Consider the following 18,535-nt stretch of genomic DNA (forward strand, 5'->3'; position numbering starts at 1 on the left):
ATACAATTTCTCCTCAAGTACTCCCGGAACATTCTCCAGGAGAGATCATATCTTGGGCAACAGATCAAGCCTTGGTAATTTTTAAAAGATTACAATTGTACCAAGTATATTTTCCGACCACAACCATATGAGACTAGACATCAACTACAAAAAAAATGTGTAAAATATACAAACACATAGAGGTTAAACAATACACTACTAAATAACCAAGAGATCACAGAAGAAATCAAAGAGGAAATCAAAAAATTACCTAGAAATGAAAGACAATGAAAACACAATGACCCAAAATCTATATGATGCAGGAAGAGCAGTTCTAAGACAGAAGTTTATAGCAATAAAATCCTACCTCAAGAAACAAGAAACATCTCAAATAAATAATCTAACCTTACACTTAAAACAATTAGAGAAAGAAGAAAAAAATCCCCAAAGTTAACAGAAGGAAAGAAATCATGAAGTTCATATCAGACATAAATTAAAAAGAAATGAAAGAAACAAAAGCAAATATCAATAAAACTAAAAGCTTGTTCTCTGAGAAGATAAACAAAATTGATAAACCAATAGACAGATTCATCAAGAAAAAAGGGGAGGGGCTTCCCTGGTGGCACAGTGGTTGAGAGTCTGTCTGCCAATGCAGGGGACACGGGTTCATGCCCCAGTCCGGGAGGATCCCACATGCCACGAAGCGGCTGGGACCATGGGCCTGCTGAGCCTGCACGTCCGGAGCCTGTGCTCTGCAATGGGAGAGGCCACAACAGTGAGAGGCCCATGTACCACAAAAAAAAAAAAAAAAAAAAAAAAAAAAAGAGAGAGAAGAAAAAAGGGGAGAAGATTCAAAACAATAGAATTAGAAATGAAAGAGGAGAAGTAACAACTGACATGGCAGAAATACAAAGGATCATGAGAGATTACTACAAGCCACTATATGCGAATAAAATAAATATATGCGAATAAAATAAAATAAAAACTTGGAAGAAATGGACAAATTCTTAAAAAAGCACAACCTTTAGAGACTGAACCAGGAGGAAATAGAAAATATATAGAGACCAATCACAAACACTGAATTTGAGATTGTGATTAAAATTCTTCCAACAAACAAAAGCCCAGGATCAGCCCATTCACAGGGGAATGCTATCAAACATTTAGAGAAGAACTAACAGCTATCTTTCTCAAACTCTTCCAAAATATAGCAGAGAGAGGAACACACTCGAACTAATTCTGTGAGGACACCATCACCCTGATACCAAAACAAGACAAATATGTCACAAAGAAAGGAAACTACAGGCCAATATCACTGATGAACATAGATGCAAAAATCCTCAACAAAATACTAGCAAACAGAATCCAACAGCACATTAAAAGGATCGTACACCATGATCAAGTGGGGTTTATCCCAGGAATGCAAGCATTCTTCAATATATGCAAATCAATCAATGTGATACACCATATTAACAAATTGAAGGAGTAAAACCATATAATCATCTCAATAGACACAGAAAAAGATTTTGACAAAATTCAACACCCATTTATGATAAAAACCCTCCAGAAAGTAGTCATAGAAGGAACTTACCTCAACATCATAAAGGCCATATATGACAAACCCAGAGCCAACCTCATTCTCAATGGTGAAAAACTGAAAACATTTCCTCTAAGATTAGGAGCAAGACAAGGTTGTCTACTCTCATCACTATTATTCAACATAGTTTTGGAAGTTTTAGCCACAGCAATCAGAGAAGAAAAAGAAATAAAAGGAATCCAAATCAGAAAAGAAGTAAAATTGTAACTGTTTACAAATGACATGTTACTGTACATAGAGAATCTCAAATATGCTACCATAAAACTACTAGAGCTAACCAATGCATTGGTAAAGTAGCAGGATACAAAATTAATGCAGAGAAATCTCTTGCATTCCTATACACTAATGATGAAAAAATTGAGAGAGATTAAGGAAATACTCTCATTTATCCTTGCAACAAAAAGAATATAATACCTAGGAATAAACCAAGAAAAGGATACAAACGACTGCTATGCAGAAAACTATAAGACACTGATGAAAGAAATTAAATGTAATACAAATATATGGAGACATATACCATGTTCTTGGATTGGAAGAATCAACATTGCAAAAATGACTATACTACCCAAAGCAATCTACAGATTCAATGCAATCTCTATCAAACTAACAATGGCATTTTTCACAGAACTATAACAAAAAATTTCACAATTTTTATTGAAACACAATAGACCCCAAATAGCTAAAGCAATCTTGAGAGAGAACAACGGAGCTGGGGGAATCAGGCTCCCTGACTTCAGACTATACTACAAAGCTACAGCAATCAAGACAGTATGGTACAGGCAGAAAAACAGAAATATAGATGAATGGAACAGGAGAGAAAGTCCAGAGATAAAGCCATGAACATATGGTCAACTTATATTTGACAAAGGTTGAAAGAATATACATTGGAGAAAACACAGCCTCTTCAATAAGTGGTGTTGGGAAAACTGGAGAGCTACATTTCAAGAGTGAAATTAGTACACTCCCTAACACCATACACAAAAATAAGCTCAAAATTGATTAAAGACCTAAATATAAGGCCAGATACTATAAAACTCTTAGAGGAAAACATAGGCAGAACACTCTATGACATAAATCACAACAATATCCTTTTTGACCCACCTCCTAAAGAAATGGAAATACAAGCAAAAATAAACAAATGGGAACAAATGAAACTTAAAAGCTTTTGCACAGCAAAGGAAAACATAAACCAGATGAAAAGACGCCCCTCAGAATGGGACAAAATATTTCCAAATGAAGCAACTGCCAAAGGATTAATCTCCAAAATATACAAGCAGCTCATGCAGCTCCATATCAAAAAAAAACAAACAGCTCAATCCAAAAATAGGTAGAAGACCTAAATACACATTTCTGAAAAGAAGATATACAGATTTCCAACAAACACATGAAAGGATACTCAACATCAGTAGTCAATAGAGAAATGCAAATCAAAACTACAGTGAGATATCACCTCACATCAGTCAGAATGGCCACCTTCAAAATATCTACAAACAATAAATGCTGGAGAGGGTATGGAGAAGAGGGAAACCTCTTGCACTGCTTGTGGGAATGTAAATTGATACAGCCACTATGGAAAACAGTATGGAGGTTCCTTAAAAATATTTAAAAAGTGCTACCATAGGGTCTAGCAATCCCAGTACTGGGCATATGCCCTGAGAAAACCATAATTCAAAAAGAGTCATGTACAACAATGTTCATTGCAGCTCTATTTACAATAGCCAGAACATGGAAGCAACCTAAGTGTCCTTTGACAGATGAATGTATAAAGAAGATGTGGCACATATGTACAATGGGATATTACTCAGCCATAAAAAAGAAACAAAACTGAGTTATTTGTAGTGAGGTGTATGGACCAAGAGACTCTCATACAGAGTGAAGTTAAGTCAGAAAGAGAAAATCAGATACCATATCTTAACACGTATATATGGAATTAAAAAAAAAAACAAAAACAAAAAAACATGATTCTGATGAACATAGTGACAGGACAGGAATAAAGACACTGACATAGAGAATGGACTTGAGGACACGAGAAGTGGGAATGGTAAGCTGGGACGAAGTGAGATAGTGACATGGACACATATACACTACCAAATGTAAACTAGATAGCTAGTGGGAAGAATCTACATAGCACAGGGTGATCAGCTCAGGGTTTTGTAACCACCTAGAGGGGTGGTATAGGGAGGGTGGGAGGGAGATGCAAGTTGGAAGATTTATGGGGATATATGTATATGTATAGCTGATTCACTTTGTTATAAAGCAGAAACTAACCCACCATTGTAAAGCAATTATACTCCTATAAAGTTGTTTTTTTTTTTTTAAAAAAGAAAAGATAGTATGGTACTGGCACAAAGACAGTAATATAGATCAATGGAACAGGGTAGAAAGTCCAGATATAAACCCATGCACCTATGGTCACCTTATTTTTGACAAAGTAGGCAAGAATATACAATGGATAAAAGACAGCTTCCTCAATAAGTGGTGCTGGGAAAGCTGGACAGCTACATGTAAAAGACTGAAATTAGAACACTCCTTAACACCATACACAAAAATAAACTCAAAATGGATTAAAGACCTAAATGTAAGACCAGACACTATAAAACTCTTAGAGGAAAGCAGAGGCAGAACACTCTATGACATAAATCATAGCAAGATCCTTTTTGACCCACCTCCCAGAGAAATGAAAATGAAAAGAAATGGGAGCTAATGAAACTTAAAAGCTTTTGAACAGCAAAGGAAAACATAAGACGAAAAGAGAACTCTCAGAATGGAAGAAAATATTTGCAAATGAAGCAACTGGCAAATGATTTATATCCAAAATTTACAAGCAGCTCATGCAGCTCTGTATCAAAAAAACAAAAAACCCAATCCAAAAATGGGCAGGAGATCTAAATAGACATGTCTCCAAAGAAGATATATAGATTGCCAACAAACACAGGAAAGAATGCTCATCATTAGTGATGATAACATCACTAATCATTAGAGAAATGCAAATCAAAACTACTATGAGGTATCACCTCACAGCAGTTAGAATGGCCATCATGAAAAATCTACAGACAATAAATGCTGGAGAGGATACTGAGAAAAGGGAAACCTCTTGTACTGTTGGTGGGAATGTAAATTGATACAGCCACTATGGAGAACAGTATGGAGGATCCTTAAAAATCTAGAAATAAGACTATCACATGACCCAGAAATCCCACTACTGGACATATACGCTGATAAAACCATAATTCCAAAAGAGTCATATACCACAATGTTCACTGCAGCTCTATTTACAATAACCAGGACAAGGAAACAACCTAAGTGTCCATCAACAGTTGAATGGATAATGAGGATGTGACACATATATACAATGGAATATTACTCAGCCATAAAAAGAAACAAAATTGAGGTATTTGTAGTGAGGTGGATGGACCTAGAGTTTGTAAATCAGAGAGATTAAAACAAATACCATATGCTAATGCCTGTATATGGAATCTAAAAAAAAAAAAAGAAAGATTCTGAAGAACCTAGGGGCAGGACAGGAATAAAGATGCTGATGTAGAGAATAGACTTGAGAACATGGGAAGGGGCAGGCGTAAGCTGGACAAAGTGAGAGAGTGGCATGGACATATATACTCTACCAAATGTAAAACAGATAGCTAGTGGGAAACAGCCACATAGCACAGGGAAATCAACTCGGTGTTTTGTGTCCACCTAGTGAGATGTTATAGGGAGGATGGGAGGGAGATGCAAGAGGGCGGAGATGTGGGGATATATGTATACGTATAGCTGATTCACTTTGTTATAAAGCAGAAACTAACACACCATTATAAAGCACTTATACTCTAATAAAGATGTTTAAAAAAGAAATAAAAGCAAAGGTTCCCAAATCAAAGAAACAGAATGGAATACCTATTTTATTTGGTATCAAGAAACCTCCATAAAGCTAAAAAAAACTTCATTGAAAATCTTCATTGCAAATAGCTAATAAAAATTAGACACATTACACACCTGAAACAAAAAACTATAAGACTGGCATAACTCTTACTGCTCCCCCCCATCCTCCTTTATTTGAGTACTCATTCTAGTAATCCTCTTTCTGAATTGTCTTCCTAGTCTAAAGAGACTACAAGACTGTAAACAAAAGTCTGCCAAATTAGTAGCCTTACAGATACTCCCACATCTACCCTCAAAGGAGAGTCCTCTTATGAGCACCACCACCCCCAGATCTGAGACACTGAAGGATTTTCTGGTAAACTGCTATGTTATTCCCTTAAACGGCGAAGAAAAACTAGTTAAAATTAGTGGAAAATCTTATCAGATTCTAATAAATACCAGAGCTACACTCTCTACTTTAAACCACACTTGGATCCTGTTAATGGTATCTTGAAAAACTCGCAGAAGCTGGGTAAGGTTGAGAATTCTTGCCAGAGTCAGCTTTTCTAGATCTCTCTCTGTAATCCCTGGAAGAGTGAGAGAGGAATAAAAATTCATGTTGTCCCGTCCTTTTCAAATCCAGGCCATTGGCTACTGATCTTTGAGAGTGGCTCTAGATCTTTTGAAGATTAATATCTTTTTCATTCTCTTGAGGGCACATCTTGAGCCCAGGGTGTTGTTCAGTACTTCTGTAAGTGTTTAATGTTTATACTCGCTAGAAACTACAAAGTAGCTCTGTGGTCATAAATTGGCCAAGTTACAAAGCCTGATAGATATTTTTTATGTCTTCTCCCCCAATCTAAAATAAAGCTGTATAGCTGGGGGGTGGGGGATTTTTTTTAAGTACTTGTAAAAGAGTTTATGGGGGGTAGATCTACCAATAATGTCATTTAAGTTGCAACTCAATTCATTAAGGAATTAAAGACACCTGTTATTTTCTTAAAAACTTTAACAAAACTAGAAATTCTGCTCTGTAGTCATTTCAATGTCCACTTATTCTTTTTACTAATCCAAAAACCTTCCCTATTTATCTCAAAAGGCTTGTAAGTATTGCAAAAATTCTGTCCTTCTTGAAGGAACTTGCATTCTTTCCCTGTGCCTTTGAGATATAAATGTTCTACAAACTTCAGAAAATTATTCTTATCATAAGGAAAATGAAAGGAATAAAGGCCATTTGAAACTCAGGCAAGTAAAAAATCTTAATTGTCTTCTCCACAAATATTATAAATAGTTTTAGCCATCTGAGCAGGTAATCTTAACATTCCATCTACCAGAAAAACAGCTTAGATTCAACTTCTTTTAAAGCTAGTGAATTTTCTATTATTATACTTAATTCATGGTTAAAATTTTAAAATCCAAGGTATAAGGCATTTGTTTCTGTCTGTCTATAAGTTTATATATGTCCATATATATATACGTGTGTGTGTGTTATAGATGTGTGATATGTTCTACCTCTGGAGGGTACCACTAAAAGTAATCTGTAAAAGAGCTCTATTATTATTGGCTTACAGCAAATTAAGCACTTATATAAATTAAATTCTCAGAAACGTAATGGAAAATAACCCCAATAAATTTCAGGTACCTGTGGTCTGAGACTATATTTAGTATTAATGTTAATTTAAATTTGTTGGTATAATTAAAACAGGTATGTCTTTAAGGTTATCACCATTAAGTACACTACTTTTATTCTATGTAGGCTTACTAAAGGTCAATGAGTTGTTATCTCTTACAAAATCTGTCTCGTCAAGAAAAATAGTTTGGGATAATTGCTAACTAACGTCTCACGAAATATATTTAACGTAATTGTTAAGACAGAGTAAATTGAATAATGTAAGTAGGATAAAATGTTTTTAGGTGAACTTTTAAAATAGTTTCCTTCAATTTTTTGGTAACGTGAAATGTTAAAGTTTTACTTGGTTACGGTAAATGATGAAATAAGTTAAATTCATTGAATATCAAGATCTTTTCCAAATAAGATAAAATAATGAAACATTAATGCTGAGCATATGTTTACCCACTTTTGCTTCCTTTTTACAGAAGAATTAAGGATATTTGTGTTTACTAGTAAACATGTTTTGTGGTATGCTGAGAAACTTCCCATGAGAAAGAATATGTTTCTAGAAATTATTAAAGGTATTTATAAATTTGTCAAGCCACAGAATATCAATACAGTTCAAAATTGCTCACTTCTTAGCTTTCACTTGAAAATTAAAGGATTCTAAGGGTTAAAAATATTCTAATATATGAGACTATTTGACTAGAAATAGGAAGTGAAATATCTCCATATGCAAGAAAGTAAAATGTGTGTTTTCAGTAAAAGAAGATAAAAAGTGGGAATGCATTTTGTTAAGGAAAATAAAACTTTTTTTTCATAAAGAGAAACTGGTTATTTCCAAATGGGAAAGAGGAAAAACATAGTTCAAAAATCTAAATGCAAAAAGAAAGTTGGAGAAAGTTTGTGGAAAATGAATTTTTGAAGGAAATTTTAATGTGCATTCAATATTGCTAGAATTAGAATAAATTTAATTAAGTTAAATAGTTTTTAATATTAAAAGTAAATTGGAACAAAATTAGAATATGGTTTTCTCTTTTGTTAAAAGGAAAAAGATTTCTTGAACTATTGGTCTGCTTTTGATAAGAGATGGTAAAATATTTTTCTTTACTTTTTAAATCTTCCTAGAAAATGAAGAATTTGTGTCTTGTCAAAATAATCTTCTATGTCTTTATCTTTAATAGCTTAAGAAACCTGAATCTTCCCTATTTAAAAAGCTGTTTTTGTACAACTATTAATATTTAACTTTCTGTATTTGTTGGCAAAGTCTTTGTCACTATGGTTAAATGGATAACTAAGTATTGTTTCACAGTGACTATGATCTTATTTGACTATTTTAAAATCTTTTTGATAGTTTTAACAAACTTCCCCCAAATCAAATTCCAGATGAAGATTTTTTACTTCAAACTAACTTTGGGATTTTCAAGAGAGTCCATGGAAAATCTCAAAAGATCTGTTCTGTCTCCTTATAAAAAGAAAAAGAGATGGTACATTAATTAGGCTGATATGTTAAATTATATGGGAATTATTGTCAAATAAGACATAATACCACACTTTCTTCATGCTGTATTTTTATAGTTACATAAGTGTTCCAGACTTTGTTCCTAAAGTCTGATATACTCTGGAATAATGTTATCATTATAATTCCAGTTATCATTTTAAGATATTGTATATGGCAGAAATAACCAAATTTCCTTCTCAACTCCATTTTAGTGAACTCTCATCAGATCTATAACAATGAGCATTTTTGTTTTTTGTCATTCACAGATAGTAATTGTTTTATTCAGATGTTTATGCAAAAATGTTCCTACAAAAGTGCTTCATTTTAAACAAGACTCATGGAAAAGACTTTTGACAAGTAAAATTTTCTGATAACTTTAAAATCATAAAACTGAACTGGGTAAAACTTCTATAAATAATGGAAAAACTAAATTCAAGAAAAACAAAGTATTAGTTACATGGGACTGAATTAACTGAGGAAGATTATTATAATTTTTATGACTTTTAGTTTGAAACATTGTTGGATCCTTAATGTTTTGTATTCCCAGATTTAAAGGAACCTTTTCTTTTATGCTATCTATGACTTACAGAAATATTTTAAAGTGTACATCTCTAAGCACTTTTTTTGTAAAAGATGAAACGTTTACTTTTTCTCCTTACCTGATCCCTCCAGTAATTTTTATGACAATATAGTTAGTTATTTGCATAAATTTAGTGAGAGTCTGTTTGCCTCGTTACAGGAGATAATTGGAAATATTGGTTATATTAATAAGAATTTGACTAGATTGCTATATTTGAGAGAGGTGTACATAGATTCAGATATGACCAGACAGTTTTAAGGAATTAAGGTTGACTTTACAGAGTCAATAAAGGCCCTTCAGGAAAGATAGCCTCTTCAATAGGTGGTGCTGGAAAAACTGGACAACCACATGTAAAAGAATTAAATTAGAACATTCTCTAACTCCATACACAAAAATAAAATCACACTGGATTAAAGACCTAAATGTAATACAAGATACTATAAAACTCTTAGAGGAGAACAAAGGCAGAACACTTTTTGCTATAAATCTCAGCAATATCTTTTTTGATCCACCTCCTAGAGTAATGAAAATAGAAACAAAAATAAACAAATGGGATGTAATTAAACTTAAAAGCTTTTGCACAGCAAAGGAAACCATATGCAAAATGAAAAGACAACCCACAGAATGGGAGAAAATATTTGCAAGTGATGCGACCTACAAGGAATTAATCTCCAAAATACACAAACAGCTCATGCAGCTCAATATCAAAAGAACAAACAACTCAATCAAAAAATAGGCAGAAGATCTAAATAGAAATTTCTCCAAAGAAGACACACAGATGGCCAAAAAGCACATAAAATTTGTTCAACATCACTAATTATCAGAGAAATGCAAATCAAAACTACAATGAGGTATCAACTCACACCAGTCAGAATGGCCATCATCAAACAATCTACAAACAATAAATGCTGGAAAAGGTGTGGAGAAAAGACAACCCTCCTACACTGTTGGTGGGAATGTAAATTTGTACAGCCACTATGGAGAACAGTATGGAATTTCCTAAAAAAAACAAAATTAGAGCTACCATATTGATCCAGCAATCCCACTCCTGGACATATATCCAGAGAAAGCCATAACTGAAAAAGATATATGTGACCCAACGTTCATTGCAGCACTACTTACAATAGTCAAGATATGGAAACAACCTAAACGTCTGTCAACAGATGAATGGATAAAGATATTGTACATACGTACAATGGCATATTACTCAGCCATAAAAAAGAATGAAATAATGCCATTTGCAGCAACATGGATGGACCTAGAGATTACCATACTAAGTAAAGTAAGTCAGACACAAAAAGACAAATACCATGTGATATCACTTATACGTAGAACCTAAAAAAAACAAAAACAAAAACAAATGAACTTATTTACAAAACAAAAACAGACTCACAGACTTAGAAAACATATGTAGATTATCAAAGCAGAAATATGGGTGGGGGGGAGGAATAAATTAGGAGGTTGGGATTAAAATATACACTCTACTATATATAAAATAAATAATCAACAAGGACCTAGTATATAGCACAGGGAACTCCACTCAATATTCTGCAATAACTGATATGGGAAAAGACTCTGATAAAGAATAGGCACATGTATATGTATAACTGAATCACTTTGCACTACACCTGAAACTAACACAACATTGTAAATCAACTATATTCCAATATAAAATAAAAATTTTGAAAATGAAATAGAGGCTAAAAAACAGAAAGGAACAATGAAACTGAGAGCTGTTTCTTTGACAATATAAACAAAATTGGCAAACCTTTAGCTAAACTCACTAAGGAAAACAATAGAAAAGGCTTTGATAAATAAAATCAGAAATGGAAGTGAAGAAATAACAATGGATACCACAGAAATACAGAGAATTATAAGAAAATATTATGAACAGCCATACCCCAACAATTTGAACACCCTAGAAAAAATGAGCAAATTCTTAGAATCATATAACCTTGCAAAATTTATCAACATGAAATAGAAAATCTGAACTGACTAATCACTAGTACAGAGATTGAAACAGAGATCAAAAAATCCCCAAAAAACAAAGTCCATGCCCATAAAGCTTCATATGTGATTTCTACCAAATATTAAAAGATGATATAATACCTATTCTTTTTAAACTATTCCAAAAAATTGAAGAGAAGGGAACTCTTCCTAATGTATTTTACAAGGCCAACATCTGCCTGATACCAAAACCAAAGACAACACAAAAAATAAATTTACAGGTCAATATCCCTGATGAATATAGATGTAAAAATTATTAACAAAATATTAGCAAACCAAATACAAAAATATATTAAAAGGATCGTACACCATGAAAAAGTAGGACTTATTCCAGTGATGCAAAGATGATTTAATATCTGCAAATTAATCAGTGTGATAGACCGCATTAACAAAATGAAAGTAAAAACTATATGACCTTCTCAATAGATGCAGGAAAAAGCTTTTTACAAGGTTCAATATCTGTTTATAATAATAATTCTTAGTAAAAAGTTATTGAAGAAATATATGTCAAAATAATACAGACCATATATGACAAACATCATACTTAATTGTGAGAAACTGAAAGCTATCCTTCTAAGATCAGCAACAAGACTAAGATGCCCACTCTCACTCATTTAACATAGTATTGGAAGTCCTAGGCAGAGCAGTTAGGTAAGAAAAAAAGGCATCCAAATTGGAAAGGAAGAAGTAAAGCTGTCACTACTGCACTTGACATGATTTTATATATATAAAATGCTAAAGACTTCACCAAAAAAAACTATTAAAAATAATAAATGAATACAGTATAGTTGCAAGGTACAAAATCAACATACAAAAATCTGTTGTGTTTCTATATGATAACAATGAGCTAGCAGAAAGAGAAATTAAGAAAACAATCCCATTTACAATCACAACAAAAATAATAAAAATACATAGGAATAAATTTAATCAAAGAGGTGAAAGACCTATACACTGAAAACTATAAGACATTCATTCTTAAAAGAAATTGAAGAGGACACAGTTAAATGAACAGATAGTCCATGTTCATGGATTGGAAGAATCAACATTGTTAAAATGTCCATATTACATAAATAAATCCACAAATTCAATGCAATCCCTATCAAAATCCCAAGGACAATTTTCACAGAAAGAGAGTAAAAAATTCTAAAATTTATAAGGAACCCCAAAAGATCCCAAATAGCCAAAGTAATCCTGAGAGAAAAGAACAAAGCTGAAGGTATCACACTCCCTGATGTCAAACTAATTTGCAAAGTTATAGTAATAAAACATCATGGTATTAGCAGAAAACCAAATACATGTATCAGTGGAAAAGAATTGAGACCCCAGAAATAAACCCACAAGTGTATGGACAAATAATTTACAGCAAAGGATCAAAATATTCAATACATACAATACATATACATACAAATACATTGTTTCTTCAATAAATGGTGTTGGGAAACCTGGAGGAACCTCATGCAAAAAAATAAAACTAGACCACTATCTCACACTATACATAAACATCAGCTCAATGTGGATTAAAGACTTGAGTGTAAGACCTGAAGCCATTAAACTCCTAGAAGATGACATAGGCAGTATGCTCTGTGGCATTGGTCTTAACAATATCTTTCTAGATATGTCTCCTCAGGCAAGAGAAACAAAAGCAAAAATAAACAAAGGAGACATCAGACTAAAATATTTCTGCCAGCAAAGGAAGCCATGAAAAAAATGAAAAGACAACCTACAAAGTGGGAGAAAATGTTTACAAATCACATATCTGACAAGGGGTTAATATTCAAAATATAGAAAGAATGCATTCAACTCAACAACAAAAGAAACACAAAACTTGATAAAAATTGGACATAGGAGCTGAATAGACATTTTTCCAAAGACTTACAGATAGCCATTAGGTACATGAAAAGATGTTCAACATCACTAATTATTAGAAAAATGTAAATCAAAACCAAAATGAGATATCATCTCACATCTGTTAGAATGGCTATTATCAAAAGGTCAAGAAATAATAATCAGTGTTAGAGAAAAGGGAAATCTCATACTTTGTTGGTGGGAATGTAAATTGGTGTAGCCACTATGAAAAACATTATGGAGATTCCCCCCCAAATCAAGAATAGATCTACCATATGGTCCAGCTATTCCACTTCTGTGTATTTCTCCAAAGAATGCAGAAACATTAATTTGGAAAGATATATGCACACCAATGTTCCTTGAAACATTATTTACAATGGCCAAGGTATGGAAACAACCTAAGTGCCCATCAGTAAATGAATAGGTAAAAAAGATGTGGTATGTGTATGTGCATACACACACACACACACACACACACACACACACACACACACACACACTAGACACTACACAGCCATAAAAAAGATGAAATCTTTCCATTTGCAACAACATGGATGGACCTTGAGGGATATTTACATCAGACAGAGGAAGACAAACATCATATAATTTTATTCACGTATAGAATATAAAAAACAAACAAACAAAAATCAAACCAAACAGAAACAAACACATAGATACAGAGAAAAAAGTAGTGGTTACCAGAGGGAAAGAGGCAGAGGGGAGGATGAAATCAGTAAAAGAAATCAACTGTGTGGTAATAAATGGAAAGTAAATTTTTGGTGGTAAGCATACTGTAGTGTATACAGAAATAGAAATACAATATTGTTCACATGAAACTTATATAGTGTTATAAATCAATGTTATTTTAATCAGAAGTATTACTAAAGATTCAGTGCAATTAAGACTCAACTGCTAGCACAGAATCTTGTACCTGTTATATAATAATAACTTATTTAATGGAATTTAAAGAACCTAATCATTGTTAACACTGTTCTAACGTAATATTCCAATGAACAAATGATAGGAGAAATAATTTAGGCAATTTAATTTTGTCAGCACACACTTATTGAGCATGTACTATGTCCAAAACACTCGGCTAACCTCTAGGTATTCAATAGTAAAATAGATAATCCCTGCCCTCAAAATGCTAGATCATTAAGCTGTGTTTCAAAGACTGACAAAACATCATTCTCTCTATTAGGTCATTAGCTCACCAAAGCAGGATTGCTCCCTAAAAGGCACTTTTGAGCTGTTTGCCTGAAACATTTGAAAGAAGACTTCACAAAGGAGCTCCCTAACCTGCCTTGAGAGCTTGTTTTAAACCTGAGCACATCTCACAGTTAGGATACTTTCAAGATGCTGAGTCTAACCTTCTCTATACAAACACTTTTGAAGAGATTACTATCTAAAGAAGTTACAATGAAATGCACATATGTTACTTTATTATAGCCATCTATCAGTACTTCAATGTTGGTTTTATGTATTAATTTAAGTATCTTGAGAAATGTTAACATCTTGAAAAAACAAACAAAATATATTCTACCAAGTCAGAAGTTTTATCTCCTTTGTTCGACATTGTGCCTAGAAAAGTACCTAGCTTGATAAATATTTATCAAAGGAATGAAATAAACACACACAAATACTGTCCAAATTATTACAATATAAACTATTAAAAACTAATAAAAGTAAAATTATATATATTAAGGCCGCATGAATATTAGCACAAATGAATAAAGTTGGAATTCAGAATGACCTCTGAGATCTGGAAGCAAGAAAAAGAAGATTCATTGGAGAGATTGGAATTGAGCTGATTCTAGAAGAGTGTGTAAGATTGAAACTATTAGTGAAAAGACATTTCAACTAGAAGGAATAGCATGAACAAAGATGAAAAGGAAATAAAGCAAAGGCTTATTCACGAATGGGTAATTTAGTCTGCAGAGGTAGAGGCTTCATCAAAGTAATCGTGAGAATGTAACACTGATAAGCAAGATAAGGAGTGATAAGCAAGATGGTGGATATGGTAGGATTTTGAAGAGGCCCTGAAAAAGTTAGAGTTTATGTTAAAAAACTTTATAACCACTGTCCTGAATAACTTATTGCCATTTAATAAAAATGTGATTTGTCTCACCAATTTAATTGTAAGTTTTTCTGGTTCTGTTTTTTGAAGGCAAACCTATATATCCTATGCACTTTAGAGGTGATAGTTTTGCATTGGTAGCCTTGCCTTCTTGGATCCAGTGTTCATGAAATCAGCATTCATTTACTTAATTATTCCCCAAATATTTATACAGTGAGAGACTGCACTGTGCCTGGCACCACTCTGAAAACTGGAACATGTTTATCAGACAGAGATTGTAGGTAAACGCTATGTGGTCTTGGACCATGGGCAAATTTTTATAACTTACATAGAGTTTAGACACTCTAAGGACAGATGACTGGCCAAAGAGGCAAATAATCTTTTAGCCCTAATAACATCTTAATACCAACACAGCTCGACAATTAATCCAAAATAGGCAATATTGTCTAGTTTACTATTTTTTATTAAATATTTGTTTATAATGTGCCTTTCAAGTCAAGAATCAAGTATAGCTGTTTATAGCCTATCATATTAGGTCTAAATCCTTTGTATTCAAGCTTTTTGATCTAGTATCAACTAATATGAATTCTCTCTCCAACAAGATTAGTTTTAAGTTATTTCCACAGAAGCTAAGGAACACAAATCAGGTCATAAACCTGTAAGAACTAAAAACTGGGTCTGCCCTAGGAAATCTAGGGCACTAGGTCCTTAGATGATAGGACCATGCAAAGCAGGCAGTTGTTTCTCAGCTCAGCACCCTCTGAGCTAGAAAGCAGTTAGCTCCATTTAAATAAGTTAAAAATAGACTAACCAGCAGTCAAAATTTTCAACACAGCAAAAAGCAGCGAGGACAAGGTTTATTCTTTGATCTCCAAAGGTTTGCTTCATTGAGTCTGATAATGGTGCATGACGTGAAGAATGTTAGCTATACTCTAGTCTCACATTACCTGGGTTTTACTCAGTCATCAGTGTAATTTATCTAAGGGCATTGTGCCACTAGAAAAAGAGCTCAGCTTGAAGCTTTCTAGCTTACACAGCAGGAGTCTTCTAGAAATTCTGCCAGTGGTAAGGAAACTCTTATTTATGGAATCAGGGATCCTTGTTAACATTTTGACTGCAGTGGCTTGTAGGCAGGAAACTTTTATTTCATTTTTTTATTTCCGTTGCCAGATTGGTCCTATTTGCATGAGGCTGGAACCTATGCAGAATTAAGATTTGTCCTTAAATCCAGGGACCAAATTAAATCACAATGACAATAAAATTATTTTAAACAGAATTTTTTTCTCATTGCTTTAAAAGTACTAGGTGCTTTGTGAGGGTGTGTTGGGGGGGATTTGTAGGTAATAGTTATAACTAAACCCTATTACAATGGGTTCTCTAAGGAGTATAGTTTGAAGGATGCCCATGATGGAACAGGGGAAGCTGGGTAATTATATTCAGGTAGGTTTCACACTGTCTAGATATATATATATTTTTTTTACTAAGTTAACAAACAAGAGTACATAAACACATATTATGAATACAAACACTTATTTTTAACTATATATAAATGAAAATTAAAGCAAATTCAAATACCAAGTAGTGGCATCTCCATTTAAGTACTCCACGACTGAAAGTATGTGGGTTACTCTCATATATTTTCTGTAAGAATTCCAGGTTTTCCTTAATTCCTGCATGATAAAGGCAGAGAAGAAATAGGTTGAGGTACCCCCACTGCATGAGAGATGCACAAAGAAGAGTTACCTTGATCAGTGAAGAACAGAAAGTAAAGGCAGAGGATATATTAGTAACAGTTATACAAGAGTTGTAAAAATAAGAGAACTGAACTGAGAATAGGACCAATTAATTGTTTCTAAGCTTATCCTCTCTCCCTTCATCCATACATGCATGTATCCATTCATTCATCAATTAGGTTTTAAGTATTAAATAAAAGTTGTGAGCCAAGCACTGCCTCTAACAAAGGAGCTCAAAATTTAGTACAAAACCAAAATCATCTAAATGGATAAATCACAATATAACTCAGGAAGTACTGTTATAGCTTTAATAGAAACCTAGTGTTGTGGAGTTGGAGACAGCCTCTCTGTGGATGGACTATTTGAGCTGGGTCTTAAAGAATGAATAAGAGTTTTCCAGGATAAAAATAGGAGGAAAGCATTCTAGGTAATCATAGCAGCATATAAAAAGGTTCAAAGTTGCAGATTAAAACAACAATATCCCTGATGTATCCATGTAAAGGTGAAAAGATGAGGAAGATGTTAGATTCATGGGGAGCATTGATGAGAGATAATTTATGGCTGAATTTTGTGCATCTGAAAACACATATGTAAAGTATATCATAGATGAATAGTCAACAAACCTGAAGCTTTGCATTAAATACACTCCATTGAAAGGTCTGAAATTTGTTATCCTTGTGGATATCAAATTCCTGCGTGGTGCAGCATCCAGTACACAGTGATCAACTTTACTTAAAAATCAAATTCACTGGAATAAAATTATAGTAAATTAATTACTGCTCTATACTGATGCATGCTCACTAATTGCCAATAAATGGACTTTCTCTTCAAATAATTCTCAGAACCTCTAAAACTTTACCCTTGAAAACCTAGGACCAATTTGGCAAGGTTGTAATTCCCATGGCCTCTATCTCTTCCTCCATTTGATTTGTATAGTCTTCTGGAGTTTTCTTTGTTGTTGTTTTTTACTTTGATGATTATAAATAATATGAGCCATACTGAGGACAAAACAATTCCCCATCAAAACTCTGACCCAAATATGAACCAAAAACTCCATTTCTTTAGATCACTATAGTTAATACATCTGAGATATGCTAGAATTCCAAAACAAAATAAAAACATTAAAAAAACTATGAAATGTAAAAAATATTATTACTCTCTAAATATTTTTTCTCACTGTCAATTTTTAAAAGTATATCCTTCAATTATTGTGTCTAACTCACTTTCCAACAGTATACAATTTAGTTTCATTAAATCAATCATTTCACTGAGTGATCTTTTCATTAAACAATGCAATGGTTACTTCTCATCCCTCTTTCCAATGAAGCTTGGTATCACTTAATATCAGGGAACATTTCATTTTTTAAATTATCTTTTCCCTCATCTTCATTATGTTCAGCAGGAATTCTCAAACTGTAATGAGTATTATAATCTACTGTGTAGCTATTTAAAAATGCAGCTCCCCAAAATGTCAATTCATTTCTTAATTTGTTCAACCTTACAACACAAAATTGTTTAAGGTGAGAGCAAATTCCTAAAAGAGTTCTTTGTTTTGTATATTCTTTAATATATATTGATCTTATTTTCCAATTTTGGTAAGCTAATACATTGGTACTAGTGGTTATCTTTTCACTCACACTGACTTTTAATATTTTATTCTTTTGTCTGTCAATATTAAATGATATTTTTGACTGCTAAACATTACCTCTTCAGCAGTCAATGATTTAAATCTATTTTTCCCTTTCTCTC

This window comes from Tursiops truncatus, chromosome 8 (genome assembly GCF_011762595.2).
Source record: "Tursiops truncatus isolate mTurTru1 chromosome 8, mTurTru1.mat.Y, whole genome shotgun sequence".
Classification (NCBI taxonomy): Eukaryota; Metazoa; Chordata; class Mammalia; order Artiodactyla; family Delphinidae; genus Tursiops; species Tursiops truncatus.